A 13,287-nucleotide genomic window follows, 5' to 3' on the forward strand; every position below is an offset into this window, starting at 1 on the left:
TATGTGTGTGTGTATGCATATGTGTATTTATTTATTTAAATATATATGTGTGTGTATATATATTCTACTCAAAGAAAAAAAGAGGCCATGAATTTGATATGAAATAAAGAGGATATTCGCAGGGTTGAATGAGGGCACATACAAAAGGTTAGAGGAGGGAAAGAAAAGATATAAAACGATATAATTGTATTTTAATTTTAAATCAATTAATTAAGAAAGAAATGACCCTCCTGACTCTTTCCTTCTCTGACTGGCTTGGAATGTTGGCTTGCCTCTCACTTTCTTTGGCTGTTAGCTGTGACAATTATAGGGGCTTTTCAAATTCTACATCCTGTGCCTATGGGCAGCACTAATTTGACTTGTGCTAGAAAAACAAAATTGGAGTACCTGAATTTGCAAGAGCTCTGTGGTGGAGGATGGAGGTGAGGCATCTGGAAATGACCATGATGCATGTACACATGCCTGAGATTTGGATGTGATCAGAGCAGTCATGCTGCTTGATTAAAATTCCTCTACAACAAACACCAGACATTTATACACAATCACGGAAGCTTAGAAATCTAAGTTAAGATAGATAGGATTTCCCTTTAGTCTTCATGTCTGGCACTTCCTGCCCGTGCGTCAGGCGGCTGATGGGGAAGTGAGTGCTCTGGGGCCTCTTCTTTCATACTTACAGGTAGGACTTGCTTGATGTCTACATGTGCGTTCAAGTCAGGGTCAGCACTTCTGTCTTCATAAACATTTAGTATTAGCATGTTTTTACATGCAAACATTTTCTTGCAGTTTTTCAAATATACACTCAATGATTGCTACTTATCATCACTCTGCCAAGCAACAAAGGAACAAGACAGTTTTCACGTCTAATCATAACTTGACAACTGCATCAGTTAATTTTCTCATTACTGTGGCAAAATCCCTAAGCTTAAGTGAGTAGAGACTTATTCTGGCTCACATCTCCAGATATGGAGTCCACCATAGCTTGAACAAGAGCTGTAGAGTCATGGCTTATGGTGATTGGAGCTAACAACATAGCTTCTTCACACTGGGGCAGATCAGGAAGCAGAGAGATTTGGCTGGACCCAGAAACTGAGGCCATTCAAGGCCTGCTCCTGTGATCTTTATTGCATTTTCAAAGTAGGCCACCATCCCAAAAGTCTCCCAAAGCAGCATCACAGTCTACATCCTAGTGTAAAAAATAAAGAGCCGGTGACAGACATTTGACAATCATTTGACTGCCTCAGCCCCACTGCCTTCAACAACTGCCACATCCAGCTCCGAGAGATAAACATTTGTGGATTACCCAATAAAAGGAAGAGAGATTTGGATTTCTGCACCTGGCTTATTCCCCTTAACCGACTGGCCTCTTCTGTGTCATCACACATGACAGAGCTACTGGGTTGTAATGGGTAAGTAGTATTCTAGGATGCACACGTGCCCATTGCATCCATTTGTCATTTGTGCAGATAGTGCTCTAATAGTCATGAAAATACAGATGTCTCTTCGACTTGATATCAGTTTATTTTTAAAAATATAGTCAGTAGTAAGAGTGCTGAGTGATGTGGTAGTTGTAACTTTAATTTTTAAAGAGCTCATGTGGTTTTACACAGTGACCATTCTCATGTCCTTTTCCACCAACAGTGTGAAAATATTCTCCCTACAACCTTTATAGGTTTAAGGTTGTTGCTTTGTTGCTAGTTAATGACTAGAGATCAGTTTCTTTTTTAGATGAGATGTGGTTGAAACGTTTACCCTAAATGAAAATTAGAAGAAATGGAAAATCACAGAGAAAATGGGTATTTAATCTTAAATGACAGAAAGACACTATTATGATGTAGAATGTATCATTGCAATGTAGCAGTGACCTTGTTTTGTCCCAAGCTGCCCTTTCACAATTAGCTGTTGTTCGGTGGCCTGGTAGGAAAAATTTCTCATTCTTTAAAATAAATACATTACATTTTCAAAACAATCTTCAAAATAGATATCTCTCTCTTCACAAGTGAAGAAACAAGTTAGGGTTTAAATAATTTACCAAAATGTACACTTGTAAGTTCCATGACTGATAGTCTTCTCAGTAGCCTAATTTCAAATTCCAATGCTTTCTCCCCATCACACAGTGTATTTCAAATTCGTTTTCCTTGTATATGAAATTAGGAGCCTGGGTCAGATAATACTTCAGCCTAAGCCCCTTTGTGAATCTCACTAAAGGACACCAGGAGTCTTTTTTAAATCATCTATGTGTGACCTCAGCACAGCGGTAAATCAGGACAATCGAATTTCCACCTGCCTTTGTTAACATCTCGCTTCCCAGAATTCCCAAAACTAGTATTTTATCTGAGTGTGATTTTAATCAATTGATTAAAACCATTTTTCCCCTGTAAAGTAGTTCATTCAGCCAGAAGAAAGTAACAGATTTAATTTCTAATTCTAAAATAGCACTGCTCCTGTATTCTTTCACTAACCAGAAATATACTTTCATCTCTCTCACTAGCCTAGCTCATATTTCTTTTATTAATTCAATATGGAGTTCATAGAACAGTGCACTTTATGACTATTAATTCACAACTAGTCATCTCAAGTTTCAAGTGGAACTCAGACTTCCATATTAAATTTTATAAAATATGACCCATGATTTTGGGCCTTGAAAATTCATCAGCAAATTATAACTGTGTAATTCATGATTAACTGTTTGCAACTTCAATGTCTGACAGTATATACTTCAAGTAAGCTTACAATAGAGGGGAAGCAAATATTTCTAAATTAACTTTTGTTTTGGCATTGTAAAATATTCCTTTTATGTGATAATTTTACAACAAGTTTGATGACTGAAAAGTAAATAATTTATTAATGAGTAGAATCCCATTATAAGGAGATGCAAATTGGAAAATAAAGCACTATTTCCTTTGATAGTTTTGCCAGAAAGCTTAGAAAATTACTAAAAAATGCTAATTCAGGTACCTTACAAGGCCTGTGACATCCCCTCAAATCTTACTCTAAGGTAAAAATCTTCCTAATAATGATTGTTTTAAAAGCTTCATTTTCCTAAGTTGAAGATAATAATGATAGATATAGTGTTTATTCAAACATCTGTTTATATATGTTTAAATACATCCTGAAAGCCTTCAGAGAGATAGTATGTAAAATCTCTATTAACTCAACCAACCAATACTAACTTAGTAACCACTAGATTCCACACAATCAGTTGTGTGACAGTGTAGAGAGGGTCTGAGAGATAGCTGCATAAAACATTAAAAGCCACAGTAGATGAACACCCCCCCCCACCCCGGGGAGGTAAAATTGAGAATAAATTTAATTGTTAAGAAATTAGAATTCTAGGTGTAAGAAAAAGAAATGTTAAGGTGTTAGATTAAAGGAAATCCAGGTATGCCTGGGAAATGGGGAAAATGAGAGGTTTAAAGATAAAATTAAATTGCCATACAGAAACAAAATATACAGGACTTTGTGATTCCTGGATTTTGCTTCTAAACAGGCAAGGGAGATTTTAAGCAAGGAAGTAATTTAACCCAATTTGTTTGTCAAAATGATATTCTTTGCTCTATATTGATTGTATATAGCGATTAATTTCCTGAATACATTTTTTATACAAGTATACCATGCAATTTGATCACTTATTCATTCCTTTTCCTCCCCTCTCTTTCCCCCATTTCCTGCTATTAGCCTCATTTGTATAGTTTAGCATCTAGTTTCACTCTACACAAACGTTCACACAAATGCTATTTCATGTCTGTTTATTAAAACCAGAATCCACAAATGAATACAGATCTTTCGGATTTGTGTTTCTAAACTGGGCTCATTTCCCTTAATGTGATTATCTCCAGTTTCATCCACTTCTGTGTGAAGGACATTGTTTCATTCTTTGTATGTATGTGACTTTTACCTCTTGATGGACAAATAAAATGACCACAAAAGTTTTCCTATTGTGATTAATGTCATGATAAACACAAATATAGAAGTAACTTTGGTATGTTGACTTATAATTCTTAGTGTATATACCCCAAAATGGTATAACTGAGTCATGTGATTATTCTATTTTCAATGTTTTGGGGGAACTTCCATATTGATTTCTGTAATAGCTAAGCCTATTTATGACCTGAAATGGTAATCTCTCCAGCCTTGTTCTTTTTGCCCAAGATTATATAGGCTATCTGGGGTCTTTTGTGGCTCCACAGGAATTTTAGAATACATTTTAATATTTCTGTGAAAAACGAGATAGAAATTTTTATTGGTATTGCATTGAATCAGTAAACAACTTTTGGTAAAATGCTCATTTTCTCAAGGTTAATTGTACAAATTCATTGTAGAGGTACCTTCACTTTCTTAGTTAAGTCTATGTTTAACGTTTTTATTCCCTTAGAGGCTACTTTGAATGGGACTGGCCTGTGATTGCCTTCTCTGAATACTTTTTGTTGGTGCATAGGAAACCGCCTGGTTTATGCAAGTTTATTCAATATCATACCGTATTGCTGAAATTCTTCATTATTTCTGGAAGTTCTCTGGTAGAATTTTGGAGATCTCACATCAACAGTATCATGTCATCTGAAAATAAGAATAATTTGACTTCTTCCTTTTCTGTTATACCAGTTATAAATTATATATATATATATATATATGTATATATCTAATCATAACCCAAACACCTAAAGCTCAGGAAAATTTTCAGAAGAAGAGTTGAAAGATTTTAAGAGCCAGAAGATAATGATGATTGCTCTGTGATTGTGTATTTTATACATAACATGGGAGCTGCTTCGAAGAAACCTCAAAAATATGGTTTCCTAGAGAAGATCTTAGAATAACACCAGTTGGCATGACAACATAGATGGGAGAAATTTCATGGAGCCCCACTCCAAGAAGAACTATAGACAGTCAATGGCTGCTGAGAGAGAGAGAGAGAGAGAGAGAGAGAGAGAGAGAGAGAGAGAGAGAGAAAGGAGAGAGAATTAGTCCTCTGTAAGGACAGATATACTGATAGGATATCCAATCCCAAGTGATCAACCCTAAACACAGATACATATGAAATAATACTGAATGGACTCAGGAGAGTATAACAATAATAATGAAAAATAAAAGTTTGTAATTTTTGGAGGACCTGGGAGAGGTACAGAGGGATATGTGTGGAGAGGGATAGGTAGAAATAATATGACTAAAATACGTATGTAGGAAATTCTAAAAAAAAATAAGTACAAATTATAATAAAAGAAGAAAAAATGGTTTCAAAGTACTACAAGTCTCCCCCCTTTCTATACAACCTACCTGAGTATTGACTAGTTCAAAAAAAGCTAAGGCAGGTGTGATGGTAAAGCAGGTATACTTGCCACCAAGGCTGATGATTTGTATTCAGTTTCCAAAACCGACATGGTAGAAGGAAAGAACTGACTCTCATAAGTTGTCTTTTGACCTCAAAGCATTGGCCATAGTACAATGATGCCTCATTCCACACAAAATTTTGTACATGGAAAAATGACAGGACAAGATGACAGAGGCAGGTGGAAATCTACGAGTTTAAGGCAAGTCTGACCTATAGTGTAAGTTTTCAGGCCAGTTATGCTAATGAGACCTCCATCTCAAAAAATAAAACAAAACATTGAAGAAGGATTAGGCATCATTCTGCTTAAAATTCTGCTTCTAGTAGCTTTTGAAATTGTCATTCAGCAAGCTAGCTATGTTAAAACTATCATTAACCATCTAGAGATCCTTCTGAAAATGCTTTTTAAAGCTCTTTAGAAGACATTGATTGTCATGTGTAAAATCTTTGCTTTGATGCAGAGAATGATGTTTCTGCAATATCTAGGGAGCTTCACACTATTGGTTCCTATGGTAATATCCAAACTGTTGCCAGGTAAGCATCTTCAGTTAAGGACCACAACTAAACATACATCTCAATTACCTTAGCTTCTTTCAAAACAAATCAGTTGTTAGAGAACAAATTTAAGTTGTATTAATTTGAGGCAGAACTGTCAAACTTGTTTCAGAAGAGTTTTCTAGAAAGTTACATAGCTATCTGTGGTACATCACAGTGCATCGCTGTATTGATCAGAAAACAACAAACCACATGAATGTGAATTTCGGCTAGAAGCAAATTGGTATATCCATGGTCACTTGATGACCCAAACACCCAGCTTCCATTCAAAGGCCAGACAGCAAATACATACCCAGAGTCCCTCATGACATGCTCTATAATTGCGCCAGAAGTTTTTCCATGTTTTTGAACACAGCAAATGAAACAAATCTTAAGAACTTTTTGGTCTTGGGGCCAGAAGTCCCTGTAATTATAATGCCCTTGCTTTCTAACCACAGTGGCAATGAGATTTATGGTACTCATGGAGAAAGAGGTTGCATTTTAGAATACTGCCATTCTCTGTCTGAGTTAAAAAATTAATGACACAAGAAACTGTCTGAAAGACAAGAAGTAATGGAAACACTCCATTGTTCAATAATCACTCTGGTATTTAGTACTCTAAGACAGGAGAAATAGTTTCCAATAGATCATTTGGCTAAAACAAAAGAGTGCTTGTGAGAAAAGAAGAACCCCGGGGAGAGGGGAAAAGGGTTTAACAAGAAGTTGAAAAAAGATCCTAATATTGTCAAAGGCAGTGAAAAAGATGCTGCCACAGTTTGCCCTGAAAGTTTAAGGCTTAAATGGTTATGCTGAGATAGACAGTAAAAGCAGCCTTCTGTAATATCACTGTTCGAAAAAATTAACCAAGTATTGTATTTGTAGGTATTTTTAAACACTCTAAAAAGCAGAATTTAAGTTAAAGTTCAATATTTTTTTTAATTTTTTAATATTAGTTACAGTCTATTAACTTTGTATCTCAGCTGTATCACCCTCCCTCATTCCATCTCAATCCCTCCCTCCCTCCTTCATCTCCTCGCCCCTTTCCAAGTCCACTGATGGGGAGGACCTCCTCCCATTTCATCTGACCCTGGTTTTTCAAGTATCTTCAGGACTGGCTACAAAGTCCTCCTCTGTGGCCTAGCAGGGCTGCTCCTCCCTAAGGTGGGGGGGGGAGTCAAAGAGCCAGCCATTGAGTTTATGTCATAAATAGTCCCCATTCCCCTTACTAGGGTACCCACTTGTATACTGATCTACCATGGGCTACATCTGAGCAGAAGTTCTAGGTTATATCCATACATGGTTCTTGGTTGGAGAAACAGTCTCAGAAAAGACCCCTATGCCCAGATATATTTGGTCCTTGTGGAGCTCCTGTCCTCTCTGGGTCATACTAACTCCCCCTTCTTTCATATGATTCCCTGCACCCTGCCGAAGGTTTGGTTATGAGTTTCAGTATCTGCTTTGGTACACTGCTAAGTAGAGTCTTTCAGAGGCGCTCTGTGGTAGTCTCCTGTCCTGTTATTTGTTTTCTCCTACATCCAATGTCCATCCAATGCCATTTTAAGTGAGGATTGTTCATCTTACCTCAGGTCCTCTTTCTTGTTTATCTTTTTAGGTGTATAGATTTCAGTATGTTTATCATATCATATAGATCTATATAAGTGAGTATATACCATGTGTGTCTTTCTCCTTCTGGGATACCTCATTCAGAATGATTTTTTCTAGGTCCCACCGTTTGCCTGCAAATTTCATGATTTCCTTGTTTTTAATTGCTGAGTAGTATTCCATTATGTAAAAGTACCATAATTTCTGTATCCATTCCTCAACTGAGGGACATCAGGGTTGTTTCTAGGTTCCAGCTACTACAAATAAAGCTGCTACTAACATGGTTGAGCAAATGTCCTTGTTGTGTACTTGAGCATCTTTTGGATATATGCCTAGGAGTGGTATAGCTGGATCTTGAGGAAATGCTATTATTTTTATCTTTTATTTTTTAATTTCATTTAATTTTATTATTTACACTTTATTCACTTTGTATCCCCCATAAGCCCCTCCCTCCCCCCTCCCAATTCCACCCTCCCTCCCTCTTCTTCATGCATGCCCCTCCCCATATCCCCCATTTTTATTCATTATTAGCCAGATAGAGCCAAGTAATTGTGGTAATGATACTTGCTTTTTTGCCCAATGCTGGAATGCTAGTAAATTTAGGTATGCCCTGGTTACTCGCATGCCTCACTGGGTGCCTGTGCCCGTTGATGCCCCTCACGCTATGACTCTCTTCAGACAGAAAAGGGATCTTGGAACTACAGCCACCATTGTTACTACCATCTCATTGGCGGCTGTTGGAGCTACCACCGGGGCATTAGCCATGAGTCATACTGGGCAGACTGCTCAGACCCTGAACAGTCATTTAGCCAATGTAGCTCATGCCCTAGTTGTACGTAAAGGAATTAATGCTCCACTAAAAGGAAGCTTGATGGTGTTCAATCAGAGGATTGACCTCGTGCAGGAGCAAATTGATACCCTATGGCAAATCGCTCAACTTGGCTGTCAATGAAAATATGCTGGACTTTGAGTCATTAGCATATAACATGAGAATTTTTCCTGTGCTGCAAATCTGTCTAAACAATTGTCGAGCTATATTTTAGGTAATTGGACTGGAGAATTCGATACTACGATGGAGTAGCTGAGAGTGGCCATTGTCACAGTAAATTCTACCAGAGTGGACGCAGGACTAGCCACAGGATTATCATCATGGATTGCTGCAGCCATGAATCATCTGAAGGAATGGGCGGGCATGGGAGCGTTAGCAGGCCTTCTGGTGTTGGTCTCCTTGGTTTGCCTGTGGTATATATGCAAGATTAGAGTCTCACAACAGTGTGATGCAGCCATGATCGTTCAGGCCTTTACAGCCATTGAAGCAGGACATTCTCCCCAAGCATGGTTGGATACCATAAAAAGCTAAAATGTTACGCTCAGGATGCAAGGCTAAGCACTGCACTCAGGGTCAGCCGCTTTGGACCCAAAGAAGAGCATGTCTGGTTGCATGCGGGTTGATGCCCCAGGTCCCACCTCTGAGAAAAAGGTATCAGTCAGGTCTGATGCTCTTTGGGTGGATGACACCTAAATGAACATCGGTACAAAGTCCCAATTTATTTCTAATATCAGAGATCAGACCTCTACTCTTGCCTGATGCGTCTAAAACAAAAAGGGGGAACTGTAGAGATCTGCGGAATGCTATGCCTTAAAGATGGAGCTGGTTTCCGCCTTCCACCTTCCCGATGGTGAGTGCTCTCTGTCAAGAACAATTCCACATTTGGCTAAGACTGAGGATCTGGCTTGCTTCCATGTATGTGGACCTATCTGCATTGCCCCCGTGGCACGCCTGGGTTGGCTACCCAGAGGCTATTTAAGCTGTGGGCTGGCTTTCCCCAGGGTCCGAGGATTGTTCAAGGTTCCTGAATAAACTGCATTGAAAAAAAAAAAAAAAACAACAACAAAAGACTTTAGGATTTACAAACATTTTTCCCAATTATCATTGAAAAGGACATATCTTACCCTGAGAGAGATGTCTTAACGAAAGAAAAGGACACAAATGCTATGTCTGGTTTCTGAGATGCAGGAGGGAAAAGATACAGATGGACAATTTTCTGTAAGACTAGGGAGCAGACCATAAACTCTTAAAAGAGTAATGTAAAATTGCCCTATGTCTAAAAGTTCTATATTTCATTTTTAGTTAATGAAGCACTCATTTAACTTCAATAAGCAGAAAAAAAGACATGATTTCATTAGCATAAACATCATTTAGTTTATTCTTAAATACACATTTTTTCTACAATGTAGCAGAAGTATTGCCTTCAGCCATACCTTCAATCCCTATGGTTTCATTTAACAAGAATCAGGAACAAACTATAATTATTTTTAGTATAGTACTCTATTTTTAAAGGAAAATGCTACAGAGAGAGCATATGAGGTAAAACACATATTCACATACATTTTACTAAGCATATTATAACTATTGTGTTTTATTATTTTATCTCAATGTAACTAAATTACAAATAAAACTTTATTAAGGTGTAGGTAAAGAAAAATTTGAACACATGTATAATACATGCATACATACATACACTATATATGAAAATGATAGAAATCATATGAATAGAAAATAAAAGAAACTCTTAATATATAATTCTCAAATGAAAAATAAAATAAGCTCTATATGATCGTGTAGAATATTTTATTACATGATTTTTGTTTGTCATTAAGACAAAAGCTATTTTTACACAAAAAGTGTTAAGGAATAGAAAGAGTATGTGATGGGAACTTTACTTTCAAAATTCCTGTCCTGTAAATGACCATAACTTGAAAATTCAAACATGTAACAAATTTAAGGTTATGTTCTATAAGATTTTGTGTAGTTTACGTATATACTATATTATACAAATTAATAAAAATAAAAAACAATATCTAAATATACTGCAAGGAACTCTGATTTGTTCAATAGAACTTATTTTGTATTCACCTTTAGAAGGCTGCAAAATTCCAACAATAGTGCTAGAATCATTTATTTATTTTTGTGAACTGTCTACATTATATTTAACAATCAGATTTTATTTATAGAAACTACTTATATAAACATTTTACAATGACACATTTGCTCATATGAATTTAGCAATTAAAATCCATTTAGTTCTTTTTCATTATTATTATTAATTGCAATTTAATGACTTTGTATCTCGACTGTAGCTCCTCCCTCCTCTTCTCCTGGTCCCACCCTCTGTCCCTCTTCCCCTTCAGGTCCTCCACTGATATGGGAGGTCCTCCTCCCCTAAGGTCTGACCCTAGCCTATCAATCTCATCAGAACTGTCTGGATCCTCTTCCCCTGTGGCCTACTAAGGCCACCTTGCCAGGGGGAGGTGATCAAACAGTAGGCAACTGAGTCCATGTCAGAGACAGCCCCTGCTCGCCTTACTAGGGAACCTCATGGAGACTTAGCTGCCTATGGACTACATCTGAGTAGGGGCTCTAGGTCCTCTCCATGCATGGTCCTTGGTTAATTTATTAGACTCTGCAGGAACTCCTGGACCCAGATTTTTTGGCTACAGTTCTTTCTACCTCTGCTTTCTTCCGTAAGATTTCCTGCACTCTGCTGAAAGTTCGAAAGTTTGGCTATGAGTCTTAGCATCTATTTTGATACCCTACTGAGTAGAGTCTTTCAGAGATCCTCTGTGGTAGGCTCCCGTCCTGTTCCCTGTCTTCTCCTGCTTCCAATGTCTATCCTGTTTACTCTTTGAATGAGGATTAAGCATTTTCCATAGTGTCTTCCTTGTTGTTTAGCTTCTTTAGGACTATAAATTTCAGTATTTTTATCCTATATTATGGCTAATATCTACTTATCTATCTTTCTATCATCTATCTGCCTATCTATCTTATCTATCTATCTGTCTATCTATCTATCTATCTATCTATCTATCTATCTATCTATTTTATATGTATGAGTGTTTTGCCTGAGTCTGTGCCTTGTACTTTAGCAGGCCATTAGAGTATGTCATATATCCTGGAGTGACAGTTGATTGTTAACTGCTATATGTGTGCTGGGACTTGAACCTGGGCCCTCAAGAATAGCAGTCAATGCTCTTAACCACTGAACCATCATTTAAGCCCCTAGTGCTACAGTCTTATCCTAGTGCTATTCATTAAAATAATTGTCTCTGCTGTCAAGCATTTTATTGAAAAATACTGCTTATTGCATATGAAATCAGGTCACATTAATAAGCATGTATTTACATTTATGGTGATTCTTACTATGCTGTTTTAATTAAATGTTATATTAACTCAAACCACATATAGTGAGGATGAGAGAAACTATTCTATCACACTGGGCTACAAAAGGTAATTTTACATGATGAGTTTTTGTAATGGGAAATTTACCTTTTTCTGCACAAACATTATTATTAATATTTACAATTTATTCACTTTGTATCCCAGCTGTAGCCCACTCCCTTATCGCCTCCTAGTCCCACTCACCCTTCCTTTTCCTCCCCTATCCCTCTCTGCTAGTCCACTCATAGGGGAAGCCCTTCTCCCCAACTGTCTGATCCTACTCTATCAGGTCGCATTAAGACTGCCTGAATCCTTTTCTTCTGTGGGCTGGCCAGGTCTCTCTACCAGGGAAAAGTGATCAAGGAACAGGCAACTGAGTTCAAGTCAGAGACTGTCTCTTTGCCTCTTACTTGGGAACCTACATGGAGACTGAGCTACCTGTGGGCTACATCTGAACATGGCCTAGGTTCTCTCCATGTGTGGTCCTTGTTTGATGCATCAGTCTCGGCAGTCCCCCTGGGCCCTGCTGTTTTTTTGTTTTTGTTGGTCTCCTTTGCAGCTCCTGTTCCCTCTGGGTCTTTTTATATCCCCCTTATTCCATAAGAGTCCCTGTGCTCCATCCAAATTTTGGCTGTGAGTCTCTGCATCTACTTTGATTCACTGTTGGCTGGAGTCTTTTAGAGGACATTTGTGATAGGATCCCATCCTGTTCCTTCTCTCTACCCCTTCCAGTCCTATCCTGTTTTCCCTTCTCAACGAGAATTAAGCATCTTCCCTAGGATTCTCCTTTTCATTTATCTTCTTTAGTTCTATAGATTTTAGTATGTTTATCCTATATAATATGGCTAATGTCCACTGCTTCTGGGATACTTCATTCAGGATGATCTTTTCTAGTTTTATCCATTTTCCAGCAAATTTCATAATTCCCCTTGTTTTTTAATAGCTGAGTAGTATTCCATAGTATAAATGTATCACAATTTGAATTCATTCTTCAATTGAAGGACATCTAGTTTGTTTCCAGATTCTGGCTATTAAAGATAAAGCTGCTATGAACATAAGTGAGCAAGTGTCCTTGTTGTGTGGTTGAGCAAATTTTAAATATATTTCCAGGACTGGTAAAGCTGGATCTTGAGGTAGCACTATTCCCAGTTTTCTGAGAAAGCACCAGATTGATTTCCAAAGTGGTTGTACAAGTTTACATTCCCACTAGCAGTGGCGGAGTTTCACACCCTCTCACACCTAAGGATTTTTTACAAAGAAGCAAAGATCATACAGTGGAAAAAAAGATAGTATCTTCAATGGATGGTTCTGGTCTGTTTGGATGCCTACATACAGACAAATGAAAATAGATCCATATTTAATACCCCTCACAAAAGTAAAGTCCAAATGGATCAAAGACCTCAACATAAAACCAGACACTAAATCTGTTAGAAAAAAAAGTGGGAAAGAGCCTCAAACTCATTGACACAGGACACAACTTCCTGGACAAAACACTAAGAGCTCAGGCTTTAAGATCAACAATCAATAAATAGGACCTCCTGAAACTGAAAGGCTTCTGTAAAGCAAAGGACAAGGTCAACAGAACAAAACAACAGCTTACAGACTGGAAAAG

This window comes from Meriones unguiculatus, chromosome 16 (genome assembly GCF_030254825.1).
Source record: "Meriones unguiculatus strain TT.TT164.6M chromosome 16, Bangor_MerUng_6.1, whole genome shotgun sequence".
NCBI lineage: Eukaryota > Metazoa > Chordata > Mammalia > Rodentia > Muridae > Meriones > Meriones unguiculatus.